General features: G+C 41.5%; 1 pseudogene; it reads right to left on the bottom strand.

The window, feature by feature from the left end:
* Positions 1–21151: 21151 nt before the first annotated feature.
* LOC105537509 lies at positions 21152–21716 on the bottom strand (annotated as a pseudogene).
* Positions 21717–22827: the final 1111 nt, after the last annotated feature.

Below are 22827 nucleotides of genomic sequence, written 5' to 3'. Positions count from 1 at the left end.
GCTGTGAGGCATGCTGAGATTCAGTGGAGATGGGGAGGAGGTCAAGACTGAGCTGAATCAGCAGTTAAGGCTCTCATCCAAGGATACTTGCCTGCTATCCACGTCCCAGCATCTGAGGAGATGGAGCAAATTTCACCTGGAATTGGCAAGTATTTATGTCCAGAGGGTCTCATCTGAGGGTTTGGGCCTAGTAGCACAGGTGGAGCTATGAGTGAGGCACATGGCAATATCATGCTTTGGGGTAGATGGCTGGGTATGGATGACCATCTAATTTCAGCAGCAGGAATTCAGCTAGTAGCTAGGGGGAGAGAGAGAGAGAGAGACAGAGAGAGAGAGAGAGAGAGAGAGAGAGAAGAGGAGAGAGGAGAGAGGAGAGATACAGGTCTGGTCTAAGAAGAAAAGCAGTTGTTAGGGTTAGATGGGGATTGAGGGTCATAGCCAACCTGGCTGGGGTTCTGACAGAAGACATTGGTTATGATTCAGAAACTATGGAAGAAGCGGCCATGCAACTAATAGTAATAGCTGTTCTTTATTAATCACTAATCTGTATATCACAAGTTATATTTAATCCTCACAACAACTCTGTGAGGCGGTCTGTTGCTTTTTTTAGTGTCTTGTTCTGCCTTTTAAGTCAAACCCATATATACTCAGCTGTGAGGCATGCTGAGATTCAGTGGAGATGGAGAGGAGGCCAAGATTGAGCTGTATCTGGTGTCAAATACACCAAATACAGGGTGTTTTTTTTTCAAACACACAAAAACATTCTCCAGTTCACTGTGGGCATCAACTGGGTGTCCAACAGTTCAATTAAATTCTGAGACTAGCTACCTGAAGTTAGTCCAAACCTCACGGTTTAAGGGCTTCATCACACAAGACTGCCCCCACTTCAGACACCAGGCACAAATGGGGCTCTCAGATGACCTACACTTCTGCCCAGCTGACTACCAATTCAGGGATTCCCACAACCTCTCTCTGGTTCAATAATTCCATAATTCACAGAACTCAGGCCAGCCGCGGTGGCTCACTCCTGTAATCCCAGCACTTTGGGAGGCCAAGGCAGGCAGATCACTTGAGGTCAGGAGTTCGAGACCAGCCTGGCCAACATGGCAAAACCCTGTCTCTACTAAAAATACAAAAATTAGCCAGGCGTGGTGGTGGGTACCTATAATCCCAGCTACTCAGGAGGCTGAGACACGAGAATCGCTTGAACCCGGGAGGTGGAGGTTGCAGTGAGCTGATGTAGTGCCCCCGCACTCTGGGCAACAGAGTGAGACTCCATCTCAAAAAAACAAAAACAAAAACAAACAAACAAAAACTCAAATAACTTAGGAAAACATTTTACTTATAATTACTGGTTTATTATGCAACTTGGGAACAGCCAAATGAAAGAAATGACATGAGGGCCTGGGGTGGGGGCTACATGGAGCTTCCATGCCCTCCTGCCCAGCACATTAACATATTAACCAACCCAGAAGCTCTCTAGATCTCCTTTTTCAAGAGTTTTTATAGGACATAATTTCCAGCCCTCTTCCCTTCCCTGAGTGCGACTGAAAGTTCCAACACTCTAGTCACATTTAGTCTTTCTTGTGAACAGCTCCCATCCAGAAGCTATCTAGGGGCCCTACCCTGCATCAGCTGAATAGAATAAACCCAGGTCTGTTTGAGAAAGATTCGTTATGAATAACAAGACACTCCTATCACTCAGGAAATTCCAGGGGTTTTAGGAGCTTTGTGCCAGGAACCGGGGACAGAGTCAAGTATATATTTTTTCTTATACCACTGGTAGGTATTGTTGTTATTCTTATTTTATAGATAAGGAATCTTAGGCACAAAAAAGTGAAACAACTTAAGGTCACACAACTGGGAAGTAAGTGGTAGAGCCAAGAATTGAACCCAAGTCTGGTAGCTGTCAAAGCCCTCCACATAGCTAGCATCTTGCCTCTACTCTGTTGTATATGTCATGGCTGAGGTTGGAGGGAAGGTTTGCCTAAACTCAGGCAGTTTCCTACACTTATACTGCTTAAGGCAGGCAAGGCCATATGTATCAGAAAATGGAGAAAATAAAAACCCCAAGCCAACAAAGCAAAAACTAAGGTCAGCACTGCTAAAAATCCAGCATACCAAAGGTCATAATGCTGAAGACCCTCTTTCTTTTTCTTTTATTTATTTTCATTTATTTATTTATTTATTTATTGAGACAGAGTCTTGCTCTGTCACCAAGCTGGAGTGCAGTGGCACGATCTCGGCTTACTGCAACCTCTGCCTCCTGGGTTCAAGCAATTCTCCTGCCTCAGCATCCTGAGGAGCTGGGACTACAGGCGCATGCTGCCACACCCTTTTTTTTTTTTTTGTATTTTAGTAGACAGGGTTTCACCATGTTGCCCAGGCTGGTCTGAAACTCCTGAGCTCAGGCAATCCACCTGCCTCGGCCTCCCAAAGCGCTAGGATTACAGGCGTGAGCCACCACGCCTGGTCTCTTTTTCTTTTGACTTTAAGAATAACTGAACTCCGTACGACTCCCAGTCACATGTCGTGGAGAAGATTGGGAAGCAGATTTCAAGTAGCAAGAAGAAGTTGAGTTCATTACACCTTTGTGGAGTGCTTGCCTTCTATTTGCCAGGTACTCTGCTAAGGTTGTCCAGTGAAGAAAGGTAAACTGAAGAAGAAATCAGGCAGAAGTTAAACCTATAAAAAACTCTAGTAAAAAGTGACCAGGTCAAAAATGTGTCAACTTGTTAGGATCAAAACCAGTCGCGCGCTCTCTCTCTCTCTTTGGTAGAGACAGGGTCTCACTATATTGCCTAGGTCTCAAGTGATCATCCCACCTTGGCCTCCCAAAGTGCTAGGATTTAAAACCAGTCTTTTAAAAATTATTATTATTATACTTTTAAGTTATGGGATACATGTGCAGAACGTGCAGTTTTGTTACATAGGTATACACGTGCCATGGTGGTTTGCTGCACCCATCAACCCGTCACCTACATTAGGTATTTCTCCTAATTCTATCCCTCCCCTAGCCCCCCACCCCCATCAGGCCCCACGTGTGATGTTCCCCTCCATGTGTCCATGTGTTCTTCTTGTTCAACTCCCATCTATGAGTGAGAACATGCGGTGTTTGGTTTTCTGTTCTTGTGATGGTCTGCTGAGAATGTTGGTTTCCAGCTTCATCCATGTCCCTGCAAAGGACATGAACTCATCCTTTTTAAGAGCTGTATTACCCACCATCAGTCATCAGCTTGCGAACTAGTCTTGCCTTTACTAAGTAATGAGCTCCCTGAGTCTCATCTTCCCAGCCCCTATAGTTGCTGTTGTGTAGGAAGGTCCTGAGAATTGGGTCAATCTAAATTGGTTGTTATCCAAGGATGCATGAGGCTCCATTGTCAATACAGAGAGGCAAATTTGTAGTTACTCATTTGGTCTGTTAGTCTGCAGTTCCACACTGAATAGTTACTAAGGGCCAGATACCACAGATTATTACCAGGAGGAAAATAACATGTAGCTGTAAAGGGCTAGGTGGGTACAGAATATGATGAGTAGCAGAGCCAGCAGCCAGTATAGTTTAGAGTTGAATAGAACTGGAGCCTTGGTGCAGATAAGGCAAAGAGTTGAGAGTTTATCCTTTTGGGGAGAGCCTGGCTGCTTAAAAGACCCTTAATGGTGTGAATACACAGCTCAAATTATTAGACCAGGCATGTTAATAATTTTTTACAGCTTCAAGCTCGATGGAGTCTATTCAAATATAAAGATATGCCCAGAAGCAGCATGGTATAGAAGAAGGAGCACTGGATTGGGAGCCAGGAAATTTGGATGCTAATTCAACCTATGCCACTAATGTTTTGTATAATTTGGAGCAAATCGCTTAACCTGCATGATTCCTAGATTTTCCCTCTGTAATAAGAAGAGGTTTGGGTTTGACTGATCTTTCCAAATAGCCAATCCATAATAGAGCAAGTCAACATTTAAAATCAAATCCTGACTCCTGCCTTGCCCTTCCTCACCTTCCCTATCTTATTCCTGCTGTCCAGGGTAAAGAATTTCAATACTAACCTGGACCACAATACAATCTAAGTTGGGAAACCTTGGACTAGGTGATATTGATATTTCAGGTACTTTCCAGCTCTAACATTCCATGATTTTGTGTCAGTCTAACTGTGGGCTTTAGATACATTAATTTCATCATTTGTAAAGATTGGCAGTTGACCAGAAGTTATGTTCAGGCCAGATATGGGGTGGCGGGTAGGGCTGGCCAAGTAAAAGACCTTGCAGAAAAAATTGGAATTATTGTATCTAAGTTGATGGAAACACAGCAAGTGTGAGGATCTCATCTGTCCAGGTGGAGATAAATTAAGTGGAGAAAACTCATAATTGTCATTGCTGTTATCATTTTTAGTTATCTTTTAATAATCGCCTACTGTGTGGCAAGCACCCAGCCTGGTTCTCTATATTAAAATTACATCTTTCATTCTCATGGTAAATCTATGAGATATTTATTGTTTTCTTATCCCCATTTTTCAGATGAGGAAATTGAGGCTTAGAGAGGATGGAAAGTCCCCACACAGCAAGAGAAAGGAGGCTTGTTAAAGAAGGGCTGACAGCTCCAGGGACCTTGGTAGATCAGGCTTGGGTGACTGAAGAGAAGATGCCTTGTGTTTGAACAAGGGTAGGACCTGGCATCCTCGAGGGAGGGTTTGTGACTCCAATGACTGGGTTAAAGGTTAGCTGATTAACTTGGAGAAGAAACAATAAGAATCTAATGGTTGTGAGTCAGACTTATGTGTTAAGATATCGAATTTGTTTGACTTTGTTTTGCTTGGAGGTCCCACCATTTTCTTCAAAAGGCTATTTTTTGTTTTCATTGTGAATTCTTTGTTAGTAATGGGATACATAAACTGGATTTCTATGGCTTGCCTGTAGAAAGGAATGTACTGTTTCTGTACAGACACGTTTGCCCACGTAGATAAAGTATTGAATCTAATGATAATTCCCCTTTAGGGATATACTACACTAAATTTATTGTCTGACTGGATGTTCATTACAGTTTTGGTGCCATTTAAATTCATTGATCTTTAGAGTTATGCTTTGTAGCTTATGTCTGGGCAGCAATCAATAATTTTATATTTAGTGTGAATTTAACTGTAACCAAAAGATGGAGTGCTACTTTGTCATGGTTCTTTATTGTAAATAGAATTTGTGCTTTCTATGTAGGGTCAGAATAAATGAAAAGTGAAACTTTTCAGTATTCCTACTATGTTCTCTGAAATGTCACAACCACTCATTCACAGTCAGGCTAGGAGGTGGTGAATTCAACTTGTCATGAATATGAAATTTATAGATTCGGCTTACGTGTGAAGGAAATTATTTAGGAATATGGTGCTCACCATACTACTGTATTTCAAAAGATCCTTTAAAAATCTATCATTAATACCATTAAGAAAAAATGCATCTGCTTTGATAAGAGCTTAATTATACTAATTTGATTCATTGTTCATGAATATACTTTATAATTTCCCTTATGTGTTTATTTTTGTTACCTGCTGAAAAATGTCTATTTTCTCTGATCTTTAATGGATGCCAATAGGAGAGGGTATATACTATTCATGAATTTGTTCATGTATTGATTGTAATGGATTCTATATTTTACTTGTATAAAGTAATTTTCAGAGTTCTCAACAAGGTTATACATTACTGCTAATCAGCTCAGCTTCCATCACTTTTGATCATCCTAAGAAGTCTAGTCTGGCCCATCTCTCCTCTGTGTCACTCCCATTGACCTCCATTTCTTGATCTACTCTGACATTCTCACTATAAAGTAACTCTGGAAGGCCATGCTAGAATAAAAAGATATTCGCTGGAAAAGGGAGGTGGATCCTGATTATTGTTTTCTAGCCATTTCAAGATGGTTTATCAGATTAGCTGATTGTTACCTTGGAAGACACAAAGTGCTTAACCCTGTAAAGATTTGCTGTGTCTTGAATGGTGGTTGGAAAATCAGGAGACCTAGAGTGCAGGCTCTGCCTGCCACTAACTAAGTACTTGACCTGGGCCAGGTCACTACCCCTTTCTGGACCCCAAACTTTTCATTTATTGTGGTAGGCTGAATAATGCCCCTTTCCAATATGATCATGTCCTAATCATTGGAAGATGTGTCTGTTACCTTATATGGTAAAAGGGACATTGTAGATGTGATTAAATTAAGCATCTTGATATGGTGGGATCAGCCTAGATTATCCGGGTGAGACCGGTATATTCACAATGGTCACTATAAAAAGAGGCAAGAGGATCCAGAGGAGGAGGAGGAAGCAGTGTGATGATAGAAGTAGAGGGTGGAGTGATATGCTTTGAAAATAGAGAAAGGAGCCATCAATCAAGGAATACAGGCAATCACTAGAAACTGAAAAAGTCAAGGAGAAGGGCTTTCTTCTAGAGCCTCCAGAAGGAACCAGCACTGCCAACACTTGGACTTTAGCCCAGTGTGACTGATTTTGGACTTCTAGCCTTATGAACTATAAGAAAATAAATTTGTGTTGTTTTAAGTCACTAAGTGTGTGGTAATTTGTTAGAGCATCAATAAGGAACTAACACATTGTAAAATGAGGGAGTTGGACTAGGCAATCTCTAAAATTGTTTCTGGCTATAATGTTCTATGGTCTAGGACAAATCTAGGATAAATGTTTCAGTGGTTAGGAACAAGGACCATTTGAATGGATGGAAAGGAATATGATTTAAAAACCAGGTATAGTCTTAGTAACCACTTATGGTTTTATCCATACATGGCAGAACTAACTAATAATAAAAAAGACTGTCAAAGAGGTAATCTTTAAAAAATAAGCATGACTGGGCAAGGTGGCTCATACCTGTGATCCCAACACTTTGGGAGGCCAAGACAGGAGTATTTCTTGAACCCAGGAGTTTATGACCAGCCTGAGCAAAATAGTGAGACCCTGTCTCTACAAAAAAATAAAAGAATAACCAGGAGTGGTGGAATGCATCTGTGGTCCCAACTACTTGGGAGGCTGAGGTGGAGGATGGCTTCAGCTCAGGAGGTTGAGGCTGCAGTGAGCTGTGATCATGCCACTGCACTCCAGTTGGGGCAACAGAGTGAGACCCTGTCTCAAAAAATAAAAATAAATAAAAAATTGAAAAGCATAATTAGTGTTACCTAACTTTATAGTACATTGAAACATGGTCTCCTCTAAAAGTAATCAAAGGACAGAATATGGATACCATCAAACTATGTTCTCTCCAAAATTTATATCCTCAATTATATTGTAAGTTGTTGGGCCAGGGTTGGGTGGAAACAGAGCCCAGTATTTTAGGCAGTGCCTTTCAGAGCTAGTGTTCACAGGAGATGATTATGAGGCTGAACTAAGAGACAAATGACTGGTGAAACAGCCTGCTGGGTTGAGGTAGGCCTCAGAGTAGCAGATGGCTTTGATCATGACTGACTGAATGGTCTTATGTATCTGTATCTGTGTTGAACTAAGGAACTGTATTTATGCCTCATCTAAGTGTGAAAAACTCATTTTTTCTTTACTACCTTCACTTGCTTTTGTAGCCAGATTTTTGACTCTACCCACAGGTCCTCAAAGGAAACATGATGAAGCAAGAGAACAAAATGGTTAAGCAGTGATGGATGATGAGAGAGAGCCATTCATTCTGTCATCCATCCATCCATTGATCCATTCTCCATCCATTCATCCATCCATCCAATATAGTTTGAGTACCTGCTCAGGGAAAGTCTCTGTACTATGTGCCGTAAGAACGTCAAGATGAACTAGACACAAATTATATTTTCAGCCAACTTGAGATTGAATGGGAGAGTTACAAACTGTCTAATACATAATAGAAAAGTGGTATATACCACAAGAGAGCTCTGGGCAAAATGTTAAGTGTATAGGAGTATATCAGTGCTTGTCCAGTATTTCGTGCTCTCTTATTGTGGAGGATACCAAAGAGCAGCATAGCATCATTTAAATTCCACCCTCAGAGTGAGAGTTTATTATACAGATAAAATCAACTAGAAGGTGTGTGTGTGTGTATGTGTGTGTGTGTGTGTGTGTGTGTGTATTCCTTGTGGCATTAGATACATTAGATAATACTAAAATGGATTAGATATGCTTACCAACTGGAGCATTGTAAATAAAAAGGATCAGCACCATAGTAAAGGTAAACAAATAAAAAAATTAAAAGGAAAGAGATCTTTTCTTTCCTTTTTTCTTCCTTTCCCTTCTTCCTTCATTCCCTCCCTCCTTTCTCTTTCTCTCTCCCCCCCTCCCCTCCCCTCCCCTCCCCTCTCCTCTCTTCTCCTCTCCTCTCCTTTCCTTTCCTTTCCTTTCCTTTTCTTTCCTATCTCTTTCCCTCCTTCCTCCCTTTTCTTTTAAGAGACAGGGTCTCACTCGATTGCTCAGGCTGGAGTGCAGTGGAATGATCATAGCTCACTGAAGCCTCAAACACTTGGGCTCAAGGGTTCCTCCTGTCTCAGCTTCCTGAGTAGCTGAGACTATAGGTGGGCACTACCCTGCCCAGCTAAGGAGTTTTATTGCCTAATTTCCTGAGTCAGCATCTGTTTAAATAATAGAACAGAATAAAATTCTGGAACCTAAGTAGGCACTGTCCTCTTAGCTGCAAAGGTCACTAGGACTAATATTTGTTCATTTAAAGTAGAAGTGGCAACTCAGATGCCTGTCAGGGCAGACAGGTGATTTAAATGAGTGATGCAAGCCAGATTGTATTTTCATGAAAGACACATTTGTTTTGCATATTGAATATGTAGTAATATTCTTCACTTCTGTAAAAAATGCTCTTCTCCCCATTTTTTTTCTTGAAATATAGAGTCCATATTTATCTTTTGTTTTCTTATTTTTGTTAGGCATGGATAGGAGAAATATTTCACCTTCTTTACCGGAAGGAAAAGAACAGTTCAAATGCAATGATAAAGGGCTCCTGATACCCAACTGCAGTGTCAAGGAGGCAATAGGGAATGGCGAGGAATGTGGCTACCTCACGACATGCACAGAGAATACACGTCTGGTCTAATGGGGCAGTTTCTTTTCAGCTCTGGCCAATCATTGCCACAGGAGCATATGGGCTCAGTATTGCCTGACTTTCTGATTTTTCAAGAAAAGATGGAAATATAGATTTTTATGTGAAGTCTCCCACTTTTTAAATGTTAGTACCTTTTACAAAAAAGAAGCAATAAACCATGTGCACCACATAGACAATGCCTCTAGGCCTCCAATTTGCGTCATTTGATTTAAATAATATTTTATAATTTTTATCTTTTCTATGCCAGCTTCTATCACTGCCAAGTACAAATTCTAATGTCTTAGTTTGAAATGAGAGTGAGAGTAAAAGCCAGCCTGTGTTAGAGGTAAGAAATGAATTTGAGGCCCATTGAAGTGGCTTCCCAGCACTTTGAAAGGCCAAGGCAGGAGGATCACTTGAGTTCAGGAGTTTGAAAACAGCCTGGACAAGATGATGACACCTCTGTCTCCTCCCCACTTCGCCAAAAAAAAAAAAAAAAAAAAAAAAAAAATTAGCTAGGCGTAGTGCTGTGTGCCTACAGTTCCAACTACTCGGGAGGCTGAGGTGAGCTTGAGCCCAGGAGGTTGAGGCTGAAGTGAGCTGTGTTCATGCTACTACATTCAAGTCTGGGCCACAGAGTGAGACCCTGTCTCTATTAAAAAAAAAAAAAAATGTGAAGGGAAGAAAAAGGAAAAAAACCTGAGATACTTTTGTTCATCTCCTCACCAAATAAGTATTGCCAGGACTGTCTTGTTCTCCTCGTGGAGAACTAATACCTGTCTCGGCCTAGTACTTACATTTTTGAAACAACAAATTGGAACACATGATCTGACAGTGGGACATAGTATTGAAATGTGGGAATGTCCAGGACAATCTGGGACACATGGCAGACATTCTTACAGAAACCCAAATAAAGTACCTTAGGGACTCACTATGTTCCTTACTTTCCAGGCGGCAGCCCTCTGTCACCAGGTCTTTTTGTATTTTTGGCTTTTCAATATCTTGGTAACTAAAACCCCTTGGATGGACCTGCCTTCTAGTGAATTGCAAATACACAGAGGCTCCTGTGTTTGCATGACTGTCTGAACCTTCAGCTCTGGCTGTAGGCAGCTCCGAAACACCTTGCTGACCCCACGGTGGCTTACAGTGGTCGCCTGTCTACAATGGGGAGAAAGACCCATGGGTTGGTACATAGGCCCACTTGAAAAGTGCTTTCCCACATTTGCTGAAATGCTAAAGTATAGAAGGAAGTGAAGGGGGAAGCACTGTCAGGTGCAAATTAAGAGTCTTCTCAGAGAAGGCTTGAGCTGATTTTGGATAGCGGCTGGTGAAAAGGCTTGTGGCTGCAAAGGGAGGGAGACTAGAGGGCAGCAATGGTGTCATGGGAAAGTTTGGTCTCTGAGTCTTAGCTCAAACTCAAGAGTGTTTTGATCCCACGCTATTCAGTGGAAGTCCAGGAGTGGTGACTACCTGGAGGAACAGGAGAGCTTGTGCTCTTATCAAATATATTTTTAAAATCCACCATTTCTTTAAATCTATGCTGATCTCACAAAATGTGCTGAATACAATCTACTTGCTGCCAGTTGGAGCCCTGGCCTAGTTCCTCTCTGAGGGCCCTCTAGCTATGACCCTTCATTATTTGGTAGTATTTTAAAAACCCAACCTGAAAACTAAATGCTTTAAACCCCTGAAATGAGGTCAGGTGGGTGTGTGGCCAGACAGCATCTAGAAAGAAATGCTGTTGCTCTCAGAGAAAACTGAAGTGGAGCCAAGGACTGAGCAGGCGTCCACTTCTTTTCCCATGTGGACTTTCTCACCTTCCTATGTGGGCCTGTGGTCTTCTTAACTTTTTGTTTAGACCATGGTAGATTTAAATCCAGATCATATCTAAATCTTTAATAGTAATTGACCACATTCTCTTCAATGCTTTCCACATCTGCCAACATGCCAAGTGGGGTTTGGTAGATTGGATCTGGACTTGTGACAATCTCTGATATGACTTTTGAAGTGCTAAAGAATAACCTTGTGTTGGAACGTGGTGGGAGGAGGGTGAAGTGGTGGTGTTTCGGGTGTTTCTTGGAATTTGAACTCTTTCTCCTCTCTGTTGAAAATGAGAATAGGGAGTAAAGTCCATTTGTTTAACGGGGTTTTCCCTGACTGCTTCTTCGCTTACACAGTGGTGGTGGTTGTTGACTGTTTCAGATATGTACATGCACTGAGTGGCTTGGCTATGAATGTGGGTTTTATAGACTCATAGAATATCAGAGCTAGAAAGAACATTTGAGAGGATCTCATCCACCAAAGTCCTCATTTTACTGATGAGGAAACTGAGGCCTAGGGAGGGAAAGTGACACAGTGATTTAGTGGCAGAGTTAGTACAAGAGCTGGGGTTTCTTTCTTCTTTTCAATCCAGAGCTCTTCATCTTTATTATTTGTGACTGTGGAATAGCTACATAGATCAGTTGTGGAGATCAACCATCCCCTCATCCATGACTCTGGTACTTTCCTTCCTGAGAAGTCAATAAATATTATGAACCCACTATAAATGATAGCCATGATGGAAAATGCTGCCAGTAAAAATTATGCTTCCTAGATGCAGACTCATTATAGCCAATGAGTTCTCAGATTTGTCAATCAGTAGGGGCACTTAAGATGTTTATATATTTGCCAGCTCCACTGTCCCTAATTGCTACCAGCACTGTTTTTAGTTGGTTAGATAACTATAATTGTGGTAACTGTTAAAAACATTTTAATGTTTAAAAAACCATGTTTGGTGAGTAGGTTGACCAAAAAAAGGAAAAAAAACCCCTCATGTTATACTTTTTAAATTTTAGTACTGAATATGGAGTAGGTATTCAGTAAGTATCTATTGAATGAAATAAATACTTCACTGCAATTTCAGGTTTTGCTGTTCTTTCCACTGGCCCAGGCTTCTTTGGGGAAGTAGTTCTGTCTACATGCTCTTAAGGGCTCCAACTATAGCATATTTTCTTTAAACTTTTTTAAATTTATTTTTTATTTTATCTTATTTTATTTATGTATTTAATGTTAGCAATGAGGTCTCTGTCACCCAGGCTGGAGTGCAGTGGTACCATCATAGCTCACTGCATCCTTGAACTCCTGGGCTCAAGCCATCCTCACACCTCAGTCTCCCGAGTAGCTAGGACCACAGGAACATGCCACTACAGCTGATTAATTTTTTATTTTTGTAGAGACAGGGTCTTGCTATGTTGCCCACACTGATCTCGAACTCCTGGGCTCAAGTGATCCTCCTGCCTTGGCCTCCCAAAGTGCTTGGATTATAGGTGTGAGCCACTGCACTCAGCCTGACACCTCTTTATTTCTAATCTCCTCTGTTCCCCTCACAGTACAGAGGATTACCTGGACATAGTGCTTCTCAAATAATTCTACTTTTTCTGATAGTAAGGGAAAGTATATACCCTCTGTCAAGTCAAGGAGTAGTTTAAAGTGGCTTCTTGCAAGTACATAATTTCTGTTAAAGCTTGTCTTTTACTGTCTAAATATATGAGAACTTTTTATTCTGCTTCATCCTTTGTTTGAATAGAAAATTATTATTTGCTCTCAAATTTTGGGGTAAAATTGCTGCTCAGGAAAATGTGTCATTTTTATATTCCATGGCATTCCCTGGGACACCCAAGTCACATCATAGGATCCCAATTTGAGGAACATGGAACTAGAAAGTATCTAGTATAGTTGGATGCAGTGGCACATGCTAAGGTGGGAGGATCATTTGAGGCCAGGAGTTCCAAGTCCAACTTGAGCAACACAGTGAGAGCCTGTCTCCTGAGGAAAATAATTTTTTAAAAAAGGAAGTATCTTGTGGATCCAGCCCCTTGAAGCAAGGTCATTGTTCTTAGCCTGGGGAGGTTATAATATCTAATTTGTTTAGAATTAGAACAGCAGTTAAAAAAAAAAAAAAAAACTGGCCAGGCATGGTGGCTCATGCCTGTAATCCCAGCACTTTGGGAGGCTGAGGCAGGCAGATCACAGGGTCAGGAGATTAAGACCATCCTGGCTAACATGGTGAAACCCCGTCTCTACTAAAAATACAAAAAATTAGCCAGGTGTGGTGGCACGCACCTGTAGTCCCAGCTACTCGGGATGCTGAGGCAGGAGAATCACTTGAACCCGGGAGGCAGAGGTTGCAGTGAGCCAAGATTCCCCCACTGCACTCCAGCCTGGGTGACAGAGCGAGACTCCATCACAAAACAAAACAAAACAAAAAATGTTATCCAAGTAATGTTTCCTTTAAAATAAGGCTGGCATGGAAGACCACTATGTAAGATTTGGGTCTTTTCTGGTAAAGGCAGGGGATTGGAGGTCCAGAAACTTACTCCTTTGGGTCCCTTCCCCTTGTAATCTCTGAAAGCAGTTTGAAAAGTTTTAAACTAGGGTGAAACCGTTCTTCATTCAGGTCTGGCATCTTTCATTCATTCAGCATTTATTCACTTGATGTTTGTTGAGTGATTACTCTGTGCCAGGTAGTGTTCTGACACTGCTGATAAAGCAGTGAATAAAAAGATAAAAATTCCCTGCCCTGATGGAACTAAACTTTTAGCGGAGTGGTCAGCCTACTACCATGCTAAATAAGTAAAACGCATGGTTTGTTAACTCTCCCTAGTCCTGAGGGGAATAGTAAAACAAGAAGGAGGATTGGAAGTGTCATGGTATTTGTTTTCCATTTTAGAGAGAGGTGAGGGAAGGCCTCAATGAGAAGATGAGTTTTCAGTAAGGACTTGGAGGGAGTGAGGGAGCTAGCTTTGTGGACATCTGGTGAAAGAGCCTTCCAGGTGGAGGGAAGAGCAAGTACAAAACCTTGAGGTGGAAGGGAAAAGAGAAAAGAGGAGACAGAAATGGCACTAAGGTTTGTTTTTTTCCCAAATACATTACCACATTAGACACTAAAGTTTTGGATCTGAGCAATCAGAGAATGAGGTTGCCCTTAGCTGAGATAAGAAGACTGAGGGGAGAGAAGGGTTTGTGTCTAGGGGGTGGGGTAGGTGAGGGAGGAGGGAATATCAGGAACTCATTTAGACATGTTAAATTTGAGATGTCTGTCCTATATCCAGTTAAAGATGTCTGGTAAGCAGTTGGATGTATAAATCTTGAATTCAAGGCAAAGTTCAGGCTGGAGATTGACATTTTCCCACATCCCAGTAATAAGAATGTGGTATATCAGAAATACATCAGCAAACTGTCTTTCCACAAATGGCATGCACCCCGAAGGTTCATGGCTTCTAGTCCCAGTCACTTGAGGCTGCTGCATTCCAGTTGGCATATGTACAGACGATCCATTGCTTTCACCCTTAACAAGTGAGTTGGATAAACATGTCCTCACTTTCAAGGATCCCTAGGGATGACTTGTGAAGCTCAGAAACACAGTTCCAATGGAACTACATTTCATAATCTCAGATCCAGAACGTTGCTTTTCAATTGTAATGGTCTCCTTAGAGGGCCACAAAAACTTTGAAATAAGGCAAAGAAAATTAGTTTAGCCACCAAGGCTGCCCTTGCAGAAGCCAGAACAGATCACAAAGCTGGCATTAGCGCACATTGTGAATGACTTATCAAGGGGAAATCCTCTTCAAAGGAATGTCAAGGGCAGGCTTGAGGGGGAAAAGAAGTTAAAAAAGCAAAAGGGAGCCCTGGGAGCAGGGGTGCAGTGTTGGGGAGTAGGGGGAGGAGTGGCAGATTGGCTTTGCCAAGATCACAGAAGGAATAGTTTTCTTGACTTCTGTGCAGAGGAGCTCCAGTTTTTACTTAGTATTAGAGCGCCAAGCCACCTCCCTCTATCCCAGTAGCTGCATCCTAGACTAACTGCTCAGCCCTAGGTCCAAAGCGTGGGAACTGGAGAAAGGCCACTAGTCACTCAGCACTGACAAATATAGTAAACTCCTGCTGTCTTTGTTAGAGTGTGGGAGGCTGGGGAAGGGGAGGAGGTTGATACAGGATAAGGGAGTAGATGAAAAAGTACAGGAAAGAGTATTATTGGGCATTCTAGAAGGGAGAGCTGGAAGTGGGTTAGAGAAGACTTTCAGGAGTAGGTGGCGTGTAAATGATAAGCAGGATTTGACTAGGCAGAAATGGAGAAAAGGGAAATCCTAGCAAAGGAAATGGCATGAGCAGAGGGAGATGTCTTCAGGGAGTAGTAAATTAACGTGGGCAGAGTTAAAGTAAGTGAAAGAGGGCATGAAAAGGAAAGCCATACAATGTTGTGGTTAAGTACATAGTCTCTGGAGTCAGACATATTGGTGTGAAGCCAGGCTCTGCAATTTACTATGTGACCTTGGGCAAGTTACTCAACCTATTTTATCCTCTGTTTCCTTAATGTAAAATGAAAATAATAAAATTAATTGCATAATAGGGTGTTTGTGAGTATTTAATGGGATAATATCTAAGTGCTTGGCACAGTTCTATTTAAGTGCTTGGCATAGTTCTCTATAACCTAACTATCAATCATACTATGAAGGAAATTACACTAAAACATTTATAGTAGTTATACTTGGGTTTAGGGATTAAGGGGAATTTTTCTCTGTTTTATTATTTTCTTTTCTTACATATACATTCTCACAGCAATAATTAGAAAAAGCAAAACAACTTTTCTTTCTTTTTAAGCATGTGTGAAAGGGCCGGGCGCAGTGGCTCATGCCTGTAATCCCAGTACTTTGGGAGGTCGATGCGGGTGAATCACTTGAGATTAGGAGTTCGAGACTGGCCTGGCCAATATGGCGAAACGATTTCTCTACCAAAAAATACAAAAATTAGCCTGGCATGGTGAGACATGTCTGTAGTCCCAGCTACACTGGAGACTGAGGCATCAGAGTTGCTTGAACCTGGGAGGTGGAGGTTGTAGTGAGCTGAGATTGAGCCACTGCACTCCAGCCTGGGTGACAGAGTGAGACCCTGTCTCAAAAAAAAAAAAAAAAAAAAAAGTGTAAAAGGCAATAGAAAACAATAAGATAAGAAAAATAGATTGAGGCTAGACCATCAAGCACATTCTTTTATGGCAAGGGTTTCAAATTACATTTCATGAGCTTTAAGATTCTATATAAGTGCTTCTGGGGTCCACAAATGCTTGGTTTAAATTTCTCCTTTAAAAATATATGTTGAGACCGGCATGGTGGCTCATGCCTATAATCTTAGTACTTTGGAAGGCTGAGGCAGGTGGATGGTTTGAGCTCAGTAGTTCGAGGTCAGCCTGAGCAATGTGTCAAAACTCTGTCTCTACAAAAAATACAAAAATTAGCCAGGCGTGGTGGCGTGTGCCTGTAGTCCCAGCTAGTCAGGAGGCTGAGGCAGCAGCATTGTTTGAGCCCAGGAGGTGGAGGCTGCAGTGAGCCCAGATTGTGCCACCACACTCCAACCTGGGCAATAGAGCCAGGCCCTGTCTCATATATATATATACACACACACATACACACACACACACACAAACTGTAATAAAATTAAAACCATGTAAAATACATAAAAATTAACATATTAGAGACAATTAAAATTATGCTACCTCTTGACCTATTTTGTGTAGACTTTATAGTAAAGCGTCTTATACAAATAAAGTATCTTACAAGATGAACTGCTAAAATTGTTAGCTTTTGCAGCTACTTATCTATGAGTAAGAATGTTCTCAATACTGCACCACCAAAAAACCAAACAAACAAACAAACAAAACAAAACAGAAGTAAGTGGGGCATGGTGGGGCACACCTGTAGTTGCAGCCACTTGGGAGATTGAGGATTGCTTAAGCCCGGGAACTCCAGGCTGCAGTGGTCTATGGTAGTGCCTGTGAATAGCCACTGCACTCCAGCCTAAGACCCAGCTCTATTATAAAACAAAAACAAAAACAGAATCAAATTGGATGTTAATATAAGAACGTAGTTCTTGATTTCAGGTTTTTGTGTTTATCAAAAGAGCCCCATTTTTCTCACTGATTGATTTCAAAATACATAGATGTAATGATTTTTAACTTACAAAATAAATTCATGTTAATAATGTAACCACCCAATGGGCTCACCTTGCCTGCTGCCTAGACAGAGCTGATTTCTCAAGACAGGGGAATTGCAAGAGAGAAAGAGTAATTCATGCAGAGCTGGCTGTGCATGAGACTGGAGTTTTATTATTACTCAGTTCAGTCTCCCTGAGCATTCAGGGATCAGAGGATACTTTGGCGGGTGAGGGAAGGCCAGTGAGTCAAGAGTGGTTATTGGTTGGGTCCGAGATGAAATCGTGGGAAGTTGAAGCTGTCCTCTTGTGCTGAGTCAGTTGCTGGGTGGGGGACACAAGATCAGAGGAGCCAGTTTATTGATCAGGGTGGTACCAGCTGATCCATCGAGTGCAGGGTCTGCAAAATATCTCAAGCACTGATCTTAGGAGCAGTTTAGGGAGGGTCAGAATCTTGTAGCCTCCAGCTGCGTGACTCCTAAACCGTAACTTCTAATTCTGTGGCTAATTTGTTAGTCCTACAAAGGCAGTCTAGTCCACAGGCAAGAAAGTTTGTTTTGGGAAAGGGCTATTATCATCTTTGTTTTAAACTATATACTATAAACTAAGTTCCTCCCAAAGTTATTTCAGCCTACACCCAGGAATGAACAAGGACAGCTTGGAGGCCAGAAGCAAGATGGAGTTGGTTAGATCAGATCTCTTTCACTGCCTCAGCCACAAACCTGCAATGGTGGTTTCAATAAGATATCACTTTTGTGTGTTTTATACACCGGAGTTCTGTGACAGGTTTTTGTCTAAGATAGCATTCATTTGCTTTTGAAAAATAAAAATGTCTGAAAACCAATATTCTATAGGAATTGGGGACCTCTGAAAGTTTTGGGGTTGGGGAATAGAAATCTTATATCTGTGCTTCTGGAAAGTTTATTTGGCAGCAATGTGAGAGATGGATTGATGGGGAGAAATTGGAGACTAGAATTAGGGAGAATAGTGCCTAACTAGAGGATAGGGCATTGGATACGCGGAGCAGATGGATAACAGAGATGCTGAAGGGCTGATTGACATGACTTGACAGAACATGGCAACTAATTACTTATGAGAAACAGGAGTCAAAGATGACGTGCTAAAGTTTAAAACCCAAGTGTCTAAGATGAAAGCATTGCTGTTCTCAGAGATCATAGACACAGGAAGAGGAGTAGATTTAAGGAACAGAAGCAGAAGATGATGAGTTCATTTTGGAGTATGTTGAGTCTCAGGTGTCTGTGGACAAAAAAGTAGGAGAGATGCCATTCAGCAGTTGGAGATATGAGTCTAGAACTCAGAAGATTATTCTGAGATGGAGACGGAGATGAAGATTTGCGAGTGATCCACTTAGAATAGATAAGGCCCCAAAATTGCTTATGCAAACTATGAATAGAAGTATAGTGAGATTATCGTTTTTTAAAAACATTTTTTTTAGAGACAAAGTCTCACTCTGTTGCCCAGGCTGGAGTGCAGGGGCAGGACCACAGGTCACTATAACCATGAATCCTTAGGCTCCAGCAGTTCTCCTGCCTTGGCCTGCTGAAGTGTGGGATTACAGACATGAACCACCATGCCTGGCCTTGGCCAATACTCTTCATGTAAAATTGCATCATGATGCCGATTTACAAAGTTTTGTTTCGTCTTAAATGAAGGGACATCGTTGCTGTCAGTCTGTGCTAGATAGTGAGTTGGAATTGCACTGAGTAGTGTTTTTCCAGCTTAATTTTAGAGGCAGGACCTAGGTGTACCTTGGAAGACCCATGTCAGAGCGTTGACTCAGCTTCACCTGGTAGAATTAAGTAGCCATAAGTGGATCACAGATGAAGATAATACAGCTACATGCCCAATCTGCCACAGACTACAAGAGGCTTATGTTTCACTAGTAGGAATATTTAGATAGATGCCAGAATGATGTGAGTTATAGACATCATGCAAAAATCCCAGTGCTGCTAGAGAAAAAAAAATATTTGCTAACAAAGAGCTGTCACTTAACATATTGTGGTATGCTCACAGTTTAGGATCTGAAAAATAATGAAATTTTAGAACTCAAATGGCCTATGGAGTTCTTTTATTTCAACTTTCTAATTTAACATTTAACCCAAAATCTTACTTGGTAGCAGAGCTCAGAACTGAGGTCAGCCCAGTGTGCTTCCCATGATATTGCATTCCATCTAAACCCATTCCTTTAATTTTAAACTACAATACAGTAGATCTCTAATTCAATGGGGTTCGAGGCATATAAAGGAAATTAATCTTATCTCTAAAAGGATGTATATGTATCATGCCAGTGCTTGACCTGAGGTAAGATGAGGAAGCTACAACTGTTCCATGACTTTTTACCTGTGTGATTCAGTTACTTCCTTATTTCTCCTCATATGTATTTGCATTTATAGAATGCAGTTGAAGAATGTGCATTATACAAATGGTAGCTAAATTTGCAAGGAAATGATCTATGTAACTAGGCTGGGTGTGGTGGCTCATGCCTGTAATCCCAGCACTTTGGGAGGCCAAGGTGGGCACATCACTTGAGGTCAAGAGTTTGAGACCAGCCTGGCCAACATGGTGAAACCCCATCTCTACTAAAAATATGAAAATTGGGTGGGTGTGGTGGCACATGCCTGTAGTCCCAGCTACGTGGGAGGCTGAGGTGGGAGGATCACTTGAACCTGGGAGGCGGAGGTTCCAGTGAGCCGAGATTACACCACTGCACTCCAGCCTGGACCACAGAGCAAGACCCTGTTTTTAAAAAAAAAAGAATGTCAATATGCTAAAAGTTAAGGGGTGGTTGGTGAGAAGGTGGTAGTCACGCTTGAAATGTATGGAAATAAGCAGTGTGGCTGTTCTACCTCTTCCTTCCTATCTTTCTTTCTTTTCCTTTTTTTTTTTTTGGAGTTTCGCTCTTGTTGCCCAGACTGGAGTGCAATGGTGTGATCTCGGCTCACTGCAACCTCCGCCTCCCGGGTTCAAGTGATTCTCCTGCCTCAGCCTCCTGAGTAGCTGGGATTACAGGTGTGTGCCACCACACCCAGCTAATTTTGTATTTTTAGTAGAGACAGGGTTTTTCCATGTTGGTCAGGCTGGTCTTGAACTCCTGACCTCAGGTGATCTGCCTGCCTCAGCTTCCCAAAGTGCTGGGATTAGAGGAGTGAGCCACTGCGCCTGGCCATGGTCTCTTTCTTCCCTGACGCTTACTAAGCCTCTCATTTATAACATCCTAGAAACTGTACTTATTTCAAGGTAGTGAATGAAATGCAAGACAAACTTAAGTCAAGAGATGGTTGTGTGATCAGAGTGCAATTTGCAACTTTGTCTCAAAAAAAGTACTAATTGGGAGAGACTGACTTTTATTGACCCAAGTTAGAAATAATCAAGTAGCATCTTTACACAATTAAAATAGTATAATCACAGTTAGATTTTCAGTGTCTCTTAACTTTTCTTTTTCACAATCTTTTTTTTCTTTTCTTTTTTCATGTTTAGAGATGGTCTCACTGTCACCCAGCCTGGAATGCAGTGGCACCATCACAGCTCACTGCAGCCTAAAACTCCTGGGCTCAAGCAAGTCTCCCACCTCAGCCTCCCAAGTAGCTGAGACTACAGGAACATGCCACCCTGCCCAGCTAATTATTTTTATTTTTATTTTTTGTAGAAACAGAGTTTTGCTATGTTCCCCTGGCTGGTCTTGAACTCCTGAGTTCGATTGATCCTCCTCCCTCAGCCTTTCAAAGTACCGGGATTAGAGGCATAAGCCACTGCATCTGGCCTTCTTCTGATTTAAAAAAACATATAATCATTATAGAACACTTATAAAAAACACAGGAAAATATAAGAAGGAAAATAAAGCTCATGCATAATCCCATTTCCCTTGTTTTTTGGTCTATCATGGCATTTTATTTGTATGTGTTTATTACATGCCTAGAAAAAAAAGTCTCAGGTTTTCCCTCCTGTGTGTTTTCAGCTTGTTTCTTCATGGTCCATGATGCTAGCTGAGGTTGTCAATGCAATGAAACCTAACTGACAGATGGGAGCAGATTATCTGTCATTTTTCTAGATCTTGTTAAGGCCTGAGCAAGAGTACTATCTGCCCTCCCCCCACCTTTTTTTTTGGTTGTCAAATGATTCTTTATTGAAATATTTTCCTTTGTCCTTCTTAACTAGCTGGGCATTGCACTGTACCACTGTTAACGTCCTCTATGATGTCATGATGGTGGTGGCAGCCATCAACATTGCAGCCCACAGATTGGGAAGTCCCCAGGATCTCTTTAATGGTACCAGAGAGTTCTCTGGCTAAAGATCAGTGCCACATCTGTCCAGCAAGGTTGATAATCTCATCAAAAGTGATATTTCCATTGTGTCTAACGCTTTTTGTTTCTTTCTGTCTTTTGCTGGTCCCTTGAGGGCTTTGATGACCAGGGCAGAGACAGAAGGTACTGCCTCAGTCTGGGCCTGTCTCTTCTGATGGTCAGTTTCACTGTTATCCCCAGACCCTTCCAGTCACCAGTTCCCTTGGTGATGTCATACCCAACCTTGTTCTGGAGACAGATCCAGGGGGCTGATCTTGGGAGTCAGGGCAGATGTGTCACCGACTTCATTACTAGCGCACCTCATATATATGACTTTGATCTCATTGGGGTTGAACTTAGGTGTCATGATGAGGTAGCTGGTGTTAGACGAACCCAGATTCAGGATGACTGAAGAAGGTTGTACCTTGGCCTTCTCTGAGCTGGAAACTGAAGGGGTACCTTTCTGAAATGATAAAATTCACATGTAGCAGTGATTAAAAACAGTAAACATAGAAATTCTCAAAGTAAAATTGCAGGCTAAATTTATAAAATAATAAAAGTCCACACTTTTATTGACCCAAGTTAGAAATAACTGTAGTTAAATGATCATCATTTGGCCTTTGGCCTTTAGTGTACACATGCCACCCATTGCAGATCTCCTTCTGGTCCACCTCTCAGGCTGGCAGGAAGGAAGCAGAGTGCTATAGAAGCTAGCTGGAGTGTTGCTAACCAGCAGGGTGATCTTTAGGGCCCAACAGCTCATAGGACACATTGTCATCGTTGAGGTCACTATGGTGGCAGAACAGCCTGGTTCTGAAATGAATCTTTTATCCTGACTGTGTCCTCCCATTTCAACTTTAAGTCAGTCAGTTGACATCTATTTATTGAGCACAGCTGAGGTAGGCATTTAGGATACAGAAACCATCAAAATCAGATATGTCTCCTGGCTTTGTGGAGATAGAAGACTAGTGGGAGTGATAAGCATTAAATAATTACACCAATAAACAGAGTAACAGAATAGGTGCACTTCTGTGATTTCTGTTCTGAACACCCTCCTTTTTATGTAGTTAAAATAGGGAAAGTTATATTTTCCCTATGTAACTTATTATATACAGAATATTCCTGTTCACAGAATACATTTACATACAAGGTAGTACTCACAAACCAACTATATGCTATTTTATGGGAGATTTAAGTGGTTATTAATAGTAATCTTGACTCTTACCCCATATGCTGATTTTAGAACTTAACCTTTGGGTGAACTGGAGCTTTAATTGTGATAAAGGTCTTAGCACCTGAGGGAACACAGGTGCTAAGAGACAAAGTAACCAAACGACTCTATTTAGATTGGGGAAACAGCAAAGTCTCACCGCCTCTACTCTTTGCCAACCCCTTTGTAGATTCTCAGAGACCCAGATTGGGTCTTTGCCAAGATCTGGAATAATTGTCTCAAAATTATTGTCTCAAAAACTGCTGCTCTGAAGCAGCAGTTCAGTTTGTAGGAAAATAAGGTATTAATAGGAATGAGACACTGAAGAGGTAT

The sequence above is a fragment of the Mandrillus leucophaeus genome, unplaced genomic scaffold, assembly GCF_000951045.1.
Source record: "Mandrillus leucophaeus isolate KB7577 unplaced genomic scaffold, Mleu.le_1.0 Scaffold174, whole genome shotgun sequence".
Taxonomy (NCBI): domain Eukaryota; kingdom Metazoa; phylum Chordata; class Mammalia; order Primates; family Cercopithecidae; genus Mandrillus; species Mandrillus leucophaeus.
Note: the sequence above shows the minus strand (reverse complement) of the source record. Positions and strands in the feature narration are given on the sequence as shown.